This window comes from Rhinatrema bivittatum, chromosome 3 (assembly GCF_901001135.1).
Source record: "Rhinatrema bivittatum chromosome 3, aRhiBiv1.1, whole genome shotgun sequence".
NCBI lineage: Eukaryota > Metazoa > Chordata > Amphibia > Gymnophiona > Rhinatrematidae > Rhinatrema > Rhinatrema bivittatum.
The window spans coordinates 53,272,754-53,289,781 of record NC_042617.1 but is presented as its reverse complement, the minus strand read 5'-3'; the positions used below and the strand labels follow the sequence as shown (position 1 = coordinate 53,289,781).

The following is a 17,028-nucleotide window of genomic DNA, read 5'->3' as shown; positions in this document are numbered from 1 at the left end:
TACCCCTTTCCAGATCATTTATAAATATATTAAAAAGCACTAGTCCATGTACAGATCCCTGAGGCACTCCATGTTTACCCTTTTCCACTGAGAAAATTGACCATTTAATCCTACTCTCTGTATCCTGTCGTTTAGCCAGTTTGCAATCCAAAGAAGGATATCACCTCCTATCCCATGACTTTTTAGTTTTCTTAAAAGCCTCTCATGAGGGACTTTGTCAAACGCCTTCTGAAAATCCAAATACACTACATCTACCGGTTCACCTTTATCCACATGTTTATTAACCCCTTCAAAAAACTATAGCGGGTTTGTGAGACTTCCCTTGGGAAAATCCATGCTGGCTGTGTCCCATTAAATCTTGTGTATCTACATGTTCTGTGATTTTGAACTTTAGAATAGTTTCCATTATTTTTTCCAGCACTGAAGTCAGGTTCACTGGTTTATAGTTTCCCAGATCACCCCTGGAGCCATTTTTAAATATCAGTGTTACATTGGCCACCCTCCAGTCCTCAAGTATAATAGACGATTTTAATGACAGGTTACCAATTACTAGTAATAGGTGTGAAATTTCATTTTTGAGTTCTTTCAGAACCCTGGGATGCATTACATCGAGTCCGGGTGATTTGCTACTCTTTTTCAATCTGGCCTTCAATCTTCTAGCTTCACAATGATTTGGTTCAATTCATACAAATCATCACCTCTGAAAATAGTCTCCAGAACAGGCATCTCCCCAACATCCTCTTCAGTAAACACTGAAGCAAAGAATTAATTTAGTCTTTCCGCGATGGCCTTATCTTCCCTAAGTGCCCCTTTAACCCCTCGATGATCTCATGATCCAACCGACTCCCTCATGGGCTTCTTGCTTCAGATATATTTTAAAAAGATTTTATTATGAGTTGTTGCCTCTACAGCCAACTTATTTTCAAATTCTCTCATAGCCGGTGTTATCAATGTTTTACATTTAACCTGCCAATGCTTACGCTTTTTCCCATTTTCTTCAGATGGAACCTTCTTCCAATATTTGAAGGAAGTTCTTTTGGCTAAAATAGCCTCTTTCACTTCACCTTTTAACCCTGCCAGCAATCATTTGGCTCATCTCTTCACCATCTCCTTATAGGTTTAGCTCTATTTGTTCCCTTCCCATTACAATGTATGTAACATGCCCTGGTTCACAACACCATAATACTACAGACAAACCCAGGCAACCAAGAAAACTCAAGACAGCTAGGATGAAATATCCATTGCGGGGGGGGGGGGGGTGTGGTGGGGGGAGAGGGGAGAGGGGAGGGGGGGGGGGCTGTCCCTAATGATTATGCATGAGAGAAATATGCATGCACTCTGCCTCAGCTAAATGCAAATCTATTTCATTTATATTCATTAAGGATATCCTGAAAACCCAACTTGTTTGCTGCTCTTGAGGTCCAAAATTGCCCACCCCTGCCATAGAGGGAAGGAGGAGGGGACGCACTACAGGAGCTAAACAGGAAGTCAGCAGCTGTGACATTTCCTGAGCTCGGCTAGACGCTGTCCATAGAAAATCAATGGGACGATGTTAGTGCTACCAAGGGGAAGGGGAATGGTTCCCAGAAAACAACCAGAAACGCCTAAGAGCATGATAGCAACATTAACGGGTGGATTTTAAAAGCCCTGCTTGCGTAAATCCGCCCGGATTTACGCGAGCAGGGCCCTCGCGCGCCGGCGCGCCTATTTTGCATAGGCCGCCGGCACACGCAGAGCCCCAGGACGTGCATAAGTCCCAGGGTTTTTGGAAGGAGGCGTGTCGGGGGCGGGGCCTAACGACGCTGCGTTTTGGGGGCGTGGCGCCGGCCCGGGGGCGTGGTCGAGGCCTCCGGACCAGTCCCCGGGTCAGATGACGGTGCGCCAGCAGTCCGCTGGCGCACGTAGATTTACATCTGCTTCTCGCAGGCGTAAATCTAGGGACAAAGGTAAGGGGGGGGGGTTTAGATAGGGCCGGGGGGGAGGGGGGGTTAGGGAGGGGAAGGGGAGGGGAGAGCGAAAGAAAGTTCCCTCCGAGGCCGCTCCGATTTCAGAGCGGCCTCGGAGGGAACGGAGGCAGGCTGTGCGGCTCGGCGCACGCAGGCTGCCCAAAATCGGCAGCCTTGCGCGCGCCGATCCAGGATTTTAGAGGATACGTGTGGCTATGCACGATTCTTATAAAATCCAGCGTACTTTTGTTTGCGCCTGCTGCGCAAACAAAAGTACGTGATCTCGCTTTTTAAAAAAATCTACCCCTAAGAGAGGTAGATTTTATCAATCACTTAAACTCCTACAGGTCAGGCTGAGATCTGATTACAGAGGGAGTTTCTACCTCTGAACTATCTCATAAATAGCAGAGATGCACCAAGAAAGCTCAGTCTGAGATTGTGATTCAAAACCTGACAGGAACAATGTAATCATGAGGCAGGTCGTCCCTCTAACACCGCACAGAGCCAATCGGAAGGAAGTCAAGCTGGTATGTTTTATATTGTTGGACTTTACCCCCTTCCCAAGGGCTTTCACTACGACCTCAGCAGTGCCCACACTGTCTTGATAACCCCTGCACTAGTTTTCCAAGAAAGACAGTAATACTGCTGAGAAACCTCTCTTAATTCATCTCGCCGGCCCACGGAAAGTCAATGATTTATCATAATCCCCTAGCAAGGGACCTTTATGAACTTTACTTTCTGCAGGTTTCTAAATATTCCGTGACCCTGTACCTCCCAAATTGGCAGCAAACCCGGCCTCTCCAAGCAAGAATGACCCTTTAGCTCAGAGGATCCAGGTCGAAATCACGTGATGTAATACATCAGCAGCAACAGAGGAGCAGAAGAAGCCCCCACACCACAAGGGCACAAGTCTCCTGTCAGGGGAAAACCTCGGGCCATGCCACAAGCTCCTGGTCCCTGTGTGCGCCATGCATGGTGGTGCTGCTCTGCTGTTTGCATTACTGGAGGCCGTGCTGTCTACCAAGCGCCTTCTGTGTCTGCAGCAGCGAGTGCAGCAAAGTAACTTAAGAACCAATGTGCTACTACAGAACTAGCGCACAAAGCAAAACGTCTACGTTTCCTCCCACCAGCCGGAACACAACATTGCAGGGATGTGCTTTCGTTTTGAAAACAAAAGGAAAAACAGAATTTTGTTCCTTTTTTTTTTTTTTCTTAAATAAAAACTCTGGCAGGTACTGCCAGTCCTGGAGCCCCCCACATGCTCCCAACTCAGCACTATCCACAGTACCCCTCCCCCCCCCCCCCCTTCCCCATTATACCCTCCGTAGGTTTAAACAAGGCAGGAGCTACTGGGGAATCGCTCCTGCTCCATGGGCACCTGGGGAAGCCCGGGGGAGGGGCAGAGGAGAGAGGAACCCACAGCTGACAGGTTTTCTTTACCTTTTGTTACTTCTAAATCGTGATCTTGATCGAGAGAGCCACAAGTGGTCGGGGTCAGCTTACCCACCTGTTCCATCACTCTTTCACAATCAGTGTAATCGCCGGTCTCCAGGATACCTCGAATCCTCAAATCATTACGCCTGGAACGATTTTACAAGCCCTCAATTTGGTCACTAGTAGACTGCTCCAACCTTTTCATATTTTCTTTTTTTTTTTTTTTTTTGAACTCTGACATTTTTTTGCTTCTACATCCAATCTGGATTCCAGCTGCTCAGCTTTCTTGCCTATCCCCACAATCCTCATTCCTCAAGGTGGTTACAGCCTTCAAAATTTCACCTTTGAGAGAGGAGATATCCTTTTCCCACCAAGCTTGAATCTCAGAGCGAGTGGGAATTTGCAATGCTCTGACAGCGGAAGCCTCCTCCTGACTCTCCCCGCTGTTCTTCTTCCAAATGCCATATGTTCACCCTCCTGACTGAACCCCAATCCTCCCGAGTAGGAGGAATCCTTTAAATCAAGTCTTTCAACGGGTGGCCACAGAATAACTCATGAAGCCAAAAAAAGATAATCAATCAATCAAAAAGAATTAAACAAAAACAGAAACTCTGGCTTAAAAAAAATCCACCAAAGGGAGCTCGTGCTCAGGCTTTCATCCCGGTCGATGATATCACTTGCTCCCAGAAGGCAGAAGAATCTGAGCCTGAATATCATAACAGGGTCCCCAAATACCTCCAGGCAAGGGTGAGGAGAGGGTTCGCCTATGTCAGCCTTCTCTCTCCCACACCCACGCCCACGCCCACTCCCAGCCCGGACTTTGTTTCTCATTCTCCTCCCCCCCCCCCCAGCCAGCTGCTCCAGCAGAGGTTGCATGGGCGACAGTCTAATGTCTTCAACAGCTGGCGGGATGGGCTCTGTCAGCCACCACATTTCAGGTTGGGTGGACAGCAGCAATAGCATCTTTCTTTCTTTGGTGAATGGCAGGAAGAGCTCCACCAGCTACTACAGAAGATGTCGGGAGGGGAGTGGGTGGAGGTCTGATGTCTTTGGCAGCTGGCGGGATAAGCTCCGCCAGCCGCCCCCATCCCAGCACCTTGAGCATTTCTGAAACTCACAGGTTGGGTGCCGGCACTTCCTAGCCGCCGATCTCGCAAGATCAGTGACCCAAAAAGGCCAGCAACTGGCCAACAAGCCTTGAAAACGCTTGCAGTGCCTTAACTATGTCTGTGGCTCCTTTCCCTGGCCTCCAGAGCCTTGAACCAAGGCAAATTCATGAAAAACAAAACTGTCAGTTCAAAAAGATTCTAGGTCGATGACCCAGCCAAAAATCACCACTACCTCCAGCTTAACAGAGGCAAGCTGATTCAGTCCTCATTTTGCCCCATTCCATATAAGGACTTATACTAAAAGAAAGGAAATTTACAGGAAAATATTTCTCCTTTCTATAAGTCCTGCTACACCAGTCTAGTCCAGTCCAAATTGGTAGGTAATGTCCCCCTACAAGCAGATGGAGGCAGAGCACACAGATTTTTCCGTGACATCATTATCACTATGTGTAGGTGGTGCAGCACAGAGAAATCCCAGTATCTGAATGATAAAGTACTGAAAGATAAATTAGAGCATTCAATGCAGCAGAAAAAAACAAAACATTTCAAACAAGTATAGAGAGAAAACCTCATGTATGTCCACCCACCTGTCCAGAAACATAGCTGCCACACTCCAGACCATTCCTCAAGCTTCACTAGATCCCTACTTATGTTTTCCACACTTTCCGGGAAGTCTGCCCTGTTGCAGATTTTGGCATCATCCGCAAAAAGGCAAACCTTTCCCAATAGCCCTTCCACAATAGTGCCAACAGAAATATTGAAAAGAACTGGACCAAGGCACACCACTGGTAACCCTCCTTTCCTCGAAGTGAACTCCATTTACCACTACCCTTTGTTGCTTCCCCCTCAACCAGTTTCTAACCTAATCAGTCTTTTTAAGGCCCATACCTAGGGCACTCAGTTTGTTTGTAAGTCAGCTAGGTGAAACTGTGTCAAAGGCCTTGATGAATGTTGCGCCCGTCGGTCGCAGATGGCTGCGCCCTCTATTGCTCACCTTTTTTCTACCTGACTCAGTTCATTTCAGGAAGATGGCTGCCTCCGCTTCTCCTCACCGTACCGTCTGGCATCCCAGGTCCGGCATGGGCGACTGCGTTCGCCATCTTTCTCCAGGAGTCACCTAGGGATACGCGTGCACGCGCAGCCCCGTCCTTTACGTGAGTCATGGCGGGAACCTCGGGGGCGTCCCCACCGCATGACATCACTAGCTCTGGTATTTAATCTCCGCTCACGATTCCTTCTACGAGTTAACAAGGAATCCTCCATGCTGATCTCTCCACATTACCAGACACTCCCGCTCTGTATACTCTCGCTCCAGGACAACTTAGGTACCCGCTTCACGGGGGCCTTGCCTCGCTCCTCCTTTCCCTCCGGGGTTACCTCCTACCAACTAGGCCGCTTAAGGTACCCGCTCCTCAGGGGCTTTGCCGTGCTCCTACCTACCCTTCAGGGTTGCCTACTCAATACCAGGACGACTATGGTACCCACTCCTCGGGGGCATTGTTCGTCTGGGACCTCCACTCCTCGGGGTTTCCTTTCTACTTCAACTACCAGCATCAGAGTGGGTACCACCTCACTGGTTCACTATTAACTGGAAACTCTCGTGGCTGAGTTTCCACTCCCCAGGATCCTGAATGCTTCTGTTAAGAAAGTCAGCCTAGACTCCTGGGATGTGAGTCGCACAAAGGTGAGCCAAATTCTGCACTGCCCACTGGAAAACAGATGTCTCCTGGACCAGCTTGGGACTCTTCGTGCCTCCTTACTTGTCACATATGCAACTGCTGTGGCATTGTGAGACAACATGACCTTCCCTTCACTAATGGAAGGAACTGGAAGCCTCTGAGGCTTGGATTTGCTCAGAACTTTGACCAGCTTTTCCAGTTCCTCACCAAAAAGTAATTTGCCTTTAAAGGGCAACTTACTGAAATGGGTTTTGGATGCAGTATCCCTTGCTCAATTATACAACCATAGTGGTCTTTGAACTGCAGCCACAGTGGCCACTGAATGAGAGGTGATCCTGACAAGGTCATAAATGGCATCCGCCAAAAACGCAATGCCAAATTCTAAACATGTTAACTCTGGACTCTCAGGATGCTGCTGAATCTAGTAAACCATGGCCCAAGAAATATCTCCTCCACAAATATAGGTCTGAATGGCCAGTACCATTGCTAAGAAGGCCTGTTTTAGGAGGGCTTCAATCTTTTTATCCTGTGAATCCTTGAAGCCATATCACCTTCTACTGGTATAGTAGTCTTGTGTGCTATGCTGACACCACAGCGTCTATCCCGGGAACTTGAAGGAAGTTCTCCTTGTACTCAACAGGCTAGGGGTACAATTTGTTACTCTCTTTAAACCCACCTTGAGGGGATTCTCATCCTGCCAGCACCATGCATTTCAAGGCTTTGGAGGCTTGAGGATTCCTTCCAAAATAGGATCTTCCTCCATACATTCCTCTATCTTAGAGTCTGACATCTTGAGTAAGGAAACAGTTTGAATAATGATTTTTCTTAAGGAAGAGTCTAGTGACTATCTCTCATCCTACATAGACAACTCCCCTTCCCCCAAGGAATCCAACAAATCATCCGAGCCTAACTGTTTATCCACACCCGATCTATTAGGGGATTCAGAGGAGGCAGGGAGGCCAGGAAATCCAAGGAACCTAGAGCTACCCTTGGCCACTTTGTAGCAGAGCAATGATGGTCAGCAGGGATCGAACCCATGCCAAAATCTGAAACCAATGGTAAATCACTCTCACCAAGCCTCTGCATAATGTAGAGAAAGAGGGAGGAGGGGAGAATTGGCATAGGTTCACTAAGGGACACTCTCCCCACTGCTTCACCTCCTGAAGGCTCAATCAGGCCAAAATGCCTGGGATCTGCCTACAACAGGCAATCAACCAAGACCACTAATAAACCTTGGATCAACATCAAAGACAATTCTACCAAGGAAATACCAAAAGGCCCTGGGAGGTAGAGTTGCTCAAAAGGGGAATCACCCCAAAGAAGGGCTGTGCCTAAGGAGCAGTCCAACCTCTGTTCAACCACTCCATGGCAGGGCCAAGGATCCTGGCAGCCTGGAATTTAAGAACATAATAACATAAGTTCCACTGAGGGTCAAACCAAGGTCCATCAAGCCCAGCATACTGTCTCCGACAATGGCCAGTCCAAGTCACAAGTACCTGGAAAATCTCAAATAGTTAATCTATTTCACTTCCAAGGATAAGCCATGATTTTCCCAATTCTATCTGACTAATAATTATTTATGGACTTTTCCTTCAGGAATATGTCAACACACTTTCGAACCTCACTACGTTAGATGCCTTGACCATGTGCTCTGACAACAAATTCCATTGCTTGATTGTGCGCTGAGCAAAACAAATTACTTCCTACAATTTCTTTTAAAGCTGCTGGTTGCTAGTTTCAATGTGTGTCCCCTACTTCTAGTGTTGTCTGAAAGGGTGAATTACTATTCCATTTACCCGTTCCACTCCATTCATGATTTTAAAATCTCAATCATATCCCCCTTTCAGTCACCTTTTCTCCAAGATAAAAAGCCCTAATCTGTTTAGCCTTTCTCCATAAGGGAGCTTGTCAACACCCTTTTCTATCGCTTTTTTGAGATGGGATGACCAAAACTGCATATAGTACTCAAGGTGCAGTCACACCAAGGTATTATGATATTCTCAGTTTTGTTCTCGATTCCTTTCCAAATAATTCCCAATATATTATTTGCCTTTATGACCGCTGACACACACACACACAGCTGAATATATAAAGGTATTGTTCACAAGGCCCTTTTCCTGGGTGGTGACATGGAATACAGCATCGTGTACCTGTAGTTGGGATTATTTTTCTGTATGTCCATTTCTCCACATGAAATGGCATCTGCCATTTAGATGCCTAGTCTCTTAGTCTCACAAGGTCCTTCTGCAGTTCCTGCACCAATCCACATGCCCACCATCTGCTGGAGAGAGATTACTGGCAAGGGCCCAGGCTGCACCTCCCTTTATCCAGAAATGCATGGAGAAAAAGACATGTCCTCTCTCTCTCTCTGTCAGCTGGGAGGCGGAGTAAAACCCAATTGCTGGTCTAGCAGGATGATAAGGAAACCAAGTTTGAATGAAGGCTTACTTTGCACTTATGTGTCTAAAGCACTAATTGGTTCCTATTATGTAAATGTTCTCCCTGTTCCCTAATAGGGCAATAGTCCATAAATGTAGGGGCAAGACAGGGGTTGGTGGGACAAACAAGGAACCATTTCTATCATACTCTCAAACAGCCAAAAAACATGTTTTTAAAATCTTTATCATCCCTCAAACAGAAAGTTCAAACTCCCGAACAGCAAAAAATATATTCCTCAAAGCACAATCAAACTCCCAAACACACAAAAAATATAGTTTGGCACAATCAATACAGAAAAAAATCTTAGAGAGGAAAAAGGCTTAGGAAGATAGACAGCATGAATAACTACAGACTTGAAAGGCAAATGTATTCATCCTAACCCCCAAACAACACACGATTGTTTCAAATCATATCAGCCTTCTCCTTAATAAAGAATTCTCCTGTCCTTAAAGGTGTAACACAGGCAGCTCAGCACAGATTTTACTTATTCAAAACATCAAGGGGCCAATAATCAAACCTGCCCATGTTAGTGCAGACTTCCTAGAAACTTTTACCTAGGGGGTTTGCACCAGTAATCAATCTCTTGTGCCCACACGGGCACAAGAGATTGTGCCTTCTTTCTCTGCAGGTAATTTTTCTGTCAGAAACTATGCAGGATGTATTATTTATGAATTTATGTCCCATTTTACTGTGTAAGTGATAAATTGCAGGAAGACCTTGTGAGACTGGAAAATTGGGCATCCAAATGGCAGATGAAATTTAATGTGGATAAGTGCAAGGTAATGCATATAGGGAAAAATAACCCATGCTATAATTACACAATGTTAGGTTCCAAATTAGGTGCTACAACCCAAGAAAGAGATCTAGGTGTCATAGTGGATAACACATTGAAATCGTCGGTTCAGTGTGCTGCGGCAGTCAAAAAAGCAAACAGAATGTTGGGAATTATTAGAAAGGGAATGGTGAATAAAATGGAAAATGTCATAATGCCTCTGTATCGCTCCATGGTGAGACCGCACCTTGAATACTGTGTACAGTTCTGGTCGCCGCATCTCAAAAAAGATATAATTGCGATGGAGAAGGTACAGAGAAGGGCTACCAAAATGATAAGGGGAATGGAACAGCTTCCCTACGAAGAAAGACTGAAGAGGTTAGGACTTTTCAGCTTGGAGAAGAGATGACTGAGGGGGGATATGATAGAGGTGTTTAAAATCATGAGAGGTCTAGAATGGGTAGATGTGAATCGGTTATTTACTCTTTCGGATAGTAGAAAGACTAGGGGGCACTCCATGAAGTTAGCATGGGGCACATTTAAAACTAATCGGAGAAAGTTCTTTTTTACTCAACGCACAATTAAACTCTGGAATTTGTTACCAGGGGATGTGGTCAGTGCAGTTAGTATAGCTGTGTTTAAAAAAGGATTGGATAAGTTCTTGGAGGAGAAGTCCATTACCTGCTATTAAGTTCACTTAGAGAATAGCCACTGCCATTAGCAATGGTTACATGGAATAGACTTAGTTTTTGGGTACTTACCAGGTTCTTATGACCTGGATTGGCCACTGTTGGAAACAGGATGCTGGGCTTGATGGACCCTTGGTCTGACCCAGTATGGCATTTTCTTATGTTCTTATGTTCTTATTATACATGTAAAGCTGTTAGCCGCACTGGTCATTTCATTGGAATTGCAGGATAGGAGCATGTAAAAATAAAAGGAGTAGCCTTAGTGGTTAAAGCGGCAAGCTGAGATCCAGGAAATCCAAGGTTCAAATCCCTCTTTACCGCTGATGCTCCCTGTAACCCTGAGCAGGGCCCAGCGTCGGAGCAAGTTAGTGGCATCCAGGCTGAGTGAGGCAGTGCGTGGAGCCATCCTGTCAGCTGCTGAGCATAACAGTAAACCCCCCCCCCCCTCCAAAGCCTCCTCCCCAGTCTTCTGAGTTCGGGTTTCCTGGGAAACCTCCTGTGGAATTCAAGTGCTAGCTGGAGGGCCTGGAGGTTGGAGGCTGGTTCCCAGGAACTTTCTTCAGACCCACAGTTTTTCCAGAAGTTTAGATATTGACTCTGGTTCTGGACCTTTTGGAAATCCAAGATTTCCTGGACTTCTTCCACAGGGACTTCAATCCACCACCACCCGTATAATGATGCTGCCACTAGAGAGGGGAAGGTCAGTAACAAAGTCAGTGGCCAAGTGGGTCCGGGGTTCCTTAGGGGCTGGCAGCGGCTGTAACAACCTCCAAGGTCAAGCTGGCACACTCTTATTCATGGACCCAAAAAGCAAATCGGAAGCCGATCCAGTTGGCTGTGATACAGTAAAGACAATGAGAATCGGACGATCAGAAGAAGCCCTTTATTTCAATGCCCGACTCTGGCCGAGTTTTGCTCATAGAGCTGCCTCAGGGGCAACTAAAATTGAACATATAAATATAAAACCTTAAAACAACACAATTAAATAATTCAAAACAATAAGGACATAAAATACATGTATAGATGTACGTACTTAAATCATAAAATAAAATACATGTATAGGTGTTCAAATAAAAATTAAAATAACACAATTAAATAATTAGAAATATAAAATACATGTATTAATGTGTGAATACAAACAAAAAGTGCTTGATACATGTATAGCTATATAAACTCATGGAATCCAAACAGATTAAAATTGCATTTGGACATCAACATGGTGTAGACAGAAAACAAAGAATGAATGATTCAATAGAACTGGAGAGGCTGACTTTCTATGAATGTAATTCTTAATCAGAGGATATAGTGGAGTCAATGTAATCATAGTTAGTGCTTACTTCAATTAGCAGGACTTAAAATATGCCTGCAGGGCTGCTGTCACACTGTCACAATGTCACAATATCATTAGTGTCTAAATAGAAACAACAACATATAGATTTTAAACAAACCATTCATTTGTTATATAATTTTATCTTATACTAGCAATGTTTAAAAATAATAAATGAAGTTCTTACTATTAATTAAAAAAATCATTCAAAACTATTGAGAATTGCACAGCCAGTAGTCTATAGCACATTAACCATAAGTTATCATCATAATATTAATTGTATAAAATATATAACTAGGACAAACCTTTTGCCAATTTACTTTTAAAAAAACATACTTTTTTAAAAAAATATAAAAAGGTCATTCCAAATTAAAGGACAGTTTGTGCTGTTGCTTCTCAGTAAAACAAAGCCATAGTATCTGTTTCCTACGTTAGACACTAATGATATTGTGACATTGTGACAGTGTGACAGCAGCCCTGCAGGCATATTTTAAGTCCTGCTAATTGAAGTAAGCACTAACTATGATTACATTGACTCCACTATATCCTCTGATTAAGAATTACATTCATAGAAAGTCAGCCTCTCCAGTTCTATTGAATCATTCATTCTTTGTTTTCTGTCTACACCATGTTGATGTCCAAATGCAATTTTAATCTGTTTGGATTCCATGAGTTTATATAGCTATACATGTATCAAGCACTTTTTGTTTGTATTCACACATTAATACATGTATTTTATATTTCTAATTATTTAATTGTGTTATTTTAATTTTTATTTGAACACCTATACATGTATTTTATTTTATGATTTAAGTACGTACATCTATACATGTATTTTATGTCCTTATTGTTTTGAATTATTTAATTGTGTTGTTTTAAGGTTTTATATTTATATGTTCAATTTTAGTTGCCCCTGAGGCAGCTCTATGAGCGAAACTCGGCCAGAGTCGGGCATTGAAATAAAGGGCTTCTTCTGATCGTCCGATTCTCATTGTCTTTACTGTATCACACTCTTATTCATGGCACACATGGGGGAGGTTGCTACATAGCACTAAGTATCAGTCTTCACCTGGGGCCATCAGTAGTGTCAAAAGATTAACTCCAAGGTTCGGGTGATATCTGGGTGACCCGCCAACCGGGAGTCATGGGCCCAACTAAAGAACCTTCTGGCGTAAACACTAAGGAACAACAGTCTTCCCAGAAGGAACTGCAAAAGCGGCAGCAACCACAGTCTTCGCAGGATCGATATGTCACGGGGACTCCAGAGAGCCTTCAGTACCGAAGGAGCATGAGAGGGCATGGACTCAGCGGTTCTTCTCTGTGGAACAGTACTGCAACTCGAAGTCAAACCAATTTAAATAAACAGCAACCAGCAGGCTTGCCGTAGGTTCAGTCTCTGCACTTGCGTCAGGTGTCCCAGATTTTTGTGATCCATATAGATGGCTACTGGATGTCTGGCCCCTTCTGACAGGTGTCACCATTCCTCTAAAGCTAACTTGATTGCTAGTAGCTCACGATCTCCAATGGTATAGTTCTTTTCTGCAGGACAGAATTTTTTGAGAAGTAGGAGCAAATCACAAGGGTATCATTCTGGTTATGCTGCAGGAGGACATTGCCTACCCAGAGGGTAGATGCATCTATCTCCAGAATGAATAGCTTGGAAGGGTCTGAGTGGTGTAGATACGAGTCATGGGTGAACTCCTAGATGAGACGCCTGAAGGTTTGAATAGCATTGGTGGTCCAGTTCATGGTGTCCGAGCCCTTCTTTGTAAGGGCTGTGAGCGGAGCCGCCAAGGTGTAATAATCATAAATAAATTGCCTATAGTAATTCGTAAACCCCAGGAAGTACTGCAGCACCTTGAGGCCCACAGAGTGAGACCATTCTAGAATGGCCTTCAACTTTTCTGGGTCCATGTGTAGGCCTTGGTGAGATGATATATCCTATGAAAGGGAGTTCTATCTGTTTGAAAATACACTTCTATAGCTTTGCATAGAGGTGGTATTCATGGAGTCTCTGGAGGACCTGTTTCTCATGATGTTGATGCTTCGTTAAGAACTAAAATGTCATCCAGATAGACCACTACGTGGGAGTAGATCAGGTCCCAAAAGATCTCGTTGACCATTTATTTATTTAAGAACTTTTCTATACCGGTATTCGTGGGTACATCATATCAGTTTACAGATAACTTAACGTATTACAGAGAACAAGGGTAGGGGAAACAAGGGAACGATAGAGGAACCAAAGAACAAGGGGGGAGAGGAGGGGTAAAATGGAAAAATAGGAGAAACTAATATGAACAAGGAAGCTAGAGGAAGGTAAAACAGGAAAAAGGGTACTAAAATACACAGGGGAAGAGGATTCAGACAAAAAGTGGCGTAACTAATAAATAACGGCTAGATGGTACAGGGGTAACAAGGCATAGGAAATGCTGAAAAACAGGGCAAAAAAATACTGAAATACAAGATGTAAAATCTACTGAAATTCAAGGCATAAAATATACTGAAATACAGGGGGAATAAAGTACAGGACTAAAAATGGATAATATAAAATAAGGAGAATCTAGTAAAAAAGGCAAAAGATAAACTGAAATATATGAGAGAGAATTTACAGGACTAAAACTAGATGATATAAGATGAATTCAGTAAGCTATATAAAATATGATGAATACAGTGAAATAATGGGGGTGAGGATGGGAAGTAAGGGGGGGCCCAGGGAGAGAGGAAGCAAGAAGAATAGAGGGAAGGAAGAATAGAGGGAAGGAAATCTGTGGGGGTATTACCCAACCCGAAGCGCATTGACTAGGTATTCATAGTGTCAGTCACAGGTATTAAAGGTGGTCTTCCGTTCGTCACCTTCTCTGATAGGCCCCCTGCTCGTCATATGGAATACCAGTTTGCATGGTAGGAGGCCTCATGACACGTCCAGGCAAAAACGCTCTCTGTACATGGATGAGATTGAGAGCAAAATAGCCAAAGGAACCATCGGGATCTTATAATGATAGATCAAGTCCTCACGAAGCTGCTACCAGCAGTGGGAAACCAGGAATGCAAGAGTATCAACGAGGATGTCCCCAAGTGAGAGACGTACTGGAACTAGAACTTCTGGAGAGGTGCAGGGACAATCTTGGGTGGCCTCTCCCACCAGACTTAGGTCCTGGACCTTCCCAGCTTAGTCAGACAGCGACTTGCAAAGTGCCTAGATGTGGCACAATATAGGCACAGGTTGAGATTATGGCACCTCTGCTTCTCCTCCGCAGATAACTTGAGGCGGTCGATCTGTCATAGATTGTAATGAGTAGTGTGTCACGCATGTGAGAACCATCTGTCAGGTGTGTCCCGACTGAAAAAATGTTGAGAACCACTGCTAGAATGACAGTGCACGACAGCACCCAACACATTAACACAAAACAGCAAATGTAGAAGCTGTGGGAGCTTCATCTACGCCACATAAAGCCTCCATCTCTGCCCACCACAACCATATTTACAGAGGAGCGCTCTGGCAAATCTGCACACCACATTCATCATCCAGATTGTGAAAGCAAACGATATGACAGAAAGCTCTGCTCATCTTGTAGTTTTTCAGTACTGTAGAGGGATAATGCATGCCAGGAGATATGCAGACAGCTAAGGCATTCACAAAGGAAGGACTGCATCTGGAGCCAGAGGAGTATCTGCTGCCACGCACCCTTCCTGCCTGTTTATTTCCTTGTGAGAAATCTACAGAGGATGTCTTTCATTGGCGCCAACTGGACTCAAACAGATGGGTTCCCTTTAAATAGCTCTGCTGCGCCACCCTGGCTCTGGTGCTGCACAATATAAAATGGCAGGGATCGTATGCTGCCGCCACACGTTGCAAGAGTGAAAGGGACCATGGCCAAACCCCTCCAGTTCCCAGCCACTCTGTCTCCAGTGGGGTACTCAGACCAGTTCTGGGACCCCCCTCCCCCCCCCCCAACTCCCACTAGCCAGCTCCACTAAGTATCCACTTGTTTTCACATAATGCAATTAAAAAATGTAAACAAAAATACATATCTTAATTTTAATCATGTGTGTGTGTAAACTGCTTCCATCTTGTACTGGTTTTTTTCCTCTCTTGTTCTGTATTGCTTTTTTCAAGTAGACAGACTATGCAGCTTTTTCTCTAAAAGGCCTGCCTACTCCAGTCCAGGTTTTTCGCACGCATGACCTGGGGTTTGACCTGGAGTGGCAGAGATGGCCCTTTTGGATGTTTCCTTTTCCTATGTTCTATTTGCGTCTATGGCGCATTCTCCGTCATTTGTCCTTTTTCTCTTTCTGCCTCACCGTGTCTTGTTGATCCTCCAGTGGAACTGACACCAAACCAGAGAGCAGGAAGACCCTCCACCCCTTAAACATACAAATAGTGGCTCACCAGCTTCCAAGAAGAACACTTACCTCTGAAAGGAGGAACATGTAAGATTTTTTTTTTTTACTAGTATCAGTAATGTTTGTAATGTTTTATTATAAGTATTGTATGTTATAACATTTCTTGCAGGTTTAGTCGCATAAGAATGCTAATAAGAGTGCAGGATGATGTTCATATATGTACAGCGTGGGTACATACAGGGATCCATTTTCAAAAGTGCACGTGAGCGCATGTTATAAAATTGGGGGTCGGCGCGCGCAGAGGGGGTGCAGTTGTGCATCCTGCGCGCGCCAACACCCGAGGCCTTGCTCAGTTCCCTCCCAGTCCACTCCAATTTTGGACTAGAGGCCCGGTCACGCGCGTAAATCCCCGGGACGTGCGTATGTCCTGGGGCCACTGTGCCAGGGGCCTCTAGCCCCGCCCTGTGGCCCCAGGACATACGCGCGTCCCAGGGATTTATGCGCGTGACCGCCTTTGAAAATCGGCCCGGTGTGTGTAAGGCGATTTACACACGTGCCCTTTTGAAAATCTGTATGTATGGAAGGGGCAATGTGAAGATGAGGAAAGACTGGAAGAGAGGGGGACCTGTGGTGAGTTTAGACTGGATGTGGAAGGTCTGGTGAAGTTCTGTTAAATAAAAACCACAATCTCCTGCAGAGAAAGTGGCAGCGTCTCTTTGCATGCGGCTTTTGCCATAAGAAAGTGCAGACTGATTTTTTCAGAGCACCTTTTCCTTTGCATCATCGATGACTCTCCTCACTGTACGCAAAGCTCACCAGCCGACAGAAAGCCACTGCTGAATGAAGGCATTTCAGAGGAAACCAACATCCTGCCCCCAATCCATTAATGTCACACAGTAACGGAACAAGCGATAACGAGACACATCGAAGCAGTGCATCGAGCCACTGCACTCTTGACGGTTATAAGTGGTGCAGCTGTAGATAAGCAGCCTAGAGGCGAAATATTCACATAGGCCCATCATCCCCGGAGGAGGATGACAAACCTCTGAGCAAGTACTGCCCGAGACAGCGTTCCTCACTGCACATCGGGGGCGGGACCTTCTAAGCTGTGAATCCCAAGCTGAAGGAGAGTAGTCCCCGTCCTAAATTCCAGAGCAGAGGGGTTCAACCCAGTTTGGATTTTCAATTCAGCTGTAACCCAGTTCAGCCTGAGAACTGAAATAAGGCCAGCATGGGCCTGTGTGAATATTTTGCTTGACACACGATTGTGAGACAGTTTGGATCTGCTC

The 17,028-nt window shown here is 44.9% G+C and overlaps 1 protein-coding gene across 1 annotated transcript in view; it reads right to left on the bottom strand.

Moving 5' to 3' along the window:
• PACC1 (proton activated chloride channel 1) overlaps window positions 1–17,028 on the bottom strand; it is a 90,660-nt gene that overhangs the window by 64,187 nt on the left and 9,445 nt on the right. The window lies entirely within an intron of this gene.